This window comes from Oncorhynchus gorbuscha, linkage group LG20, assembly GCF_021184085.1.
Source record: "Oncorhynchus gorbuscha isolate QuinsamMale2020 ecotype Even-year linkage group LG20, OgorEven_v1.0, whole genome shotgun sequence".
Lineage (NCBI taxonomy): Eukaryota > Metazoa > Chordata > Actinopteri > Salmoniformes > Salmonidae > Oncorhynchus > Oncorhynchus gorbuscha.
This window is the reverse complement of record NC_060192.1, coordinates 16264240-16264696: the sequence shown is the minus strand read 5'-3', so window position 1 is coordinate 16264696 and position 457 is coordinate 16264240.

Here is a 457-nt window from a genome sequence, read left to right as displayed (position 1 = left end):
CCTTTGTGTTCTGTTAAAATTGTTTTATTTTGCCATTTGAAAGCTTAGTTTTCTTGTCACATTCCAGTATTGAGTGTTAACGATTTGATTGGGTTTAAACTGTGAAACCTTTCCTCCGCGCTCTGTTTTAAGACTGAGTATTCGCTATACATGAAGTAAATATAAAGGTCAAACTGTATGGTATGTTGTATAAACAGAAGATATATATTTTTTCTATAGAACATTACTTTGCCAGTTCACAAATTCAAATAAATGTTCCACAAGCCTCTCTTGTGGTTGAAGTATATCTTTATTAGTTGCTACAGGGCCTACAGAAAGTGTTCATACCTCTTGACTTCCACATTCTGTTACAGCCTGAATTCAAAAAGGATGAAAGTTTTATTTTTTTAATCTCACCCATCTACTACACACACAACCCCATAATGAGTGAGAACCACCTTTTTATCATTTTTTGCAA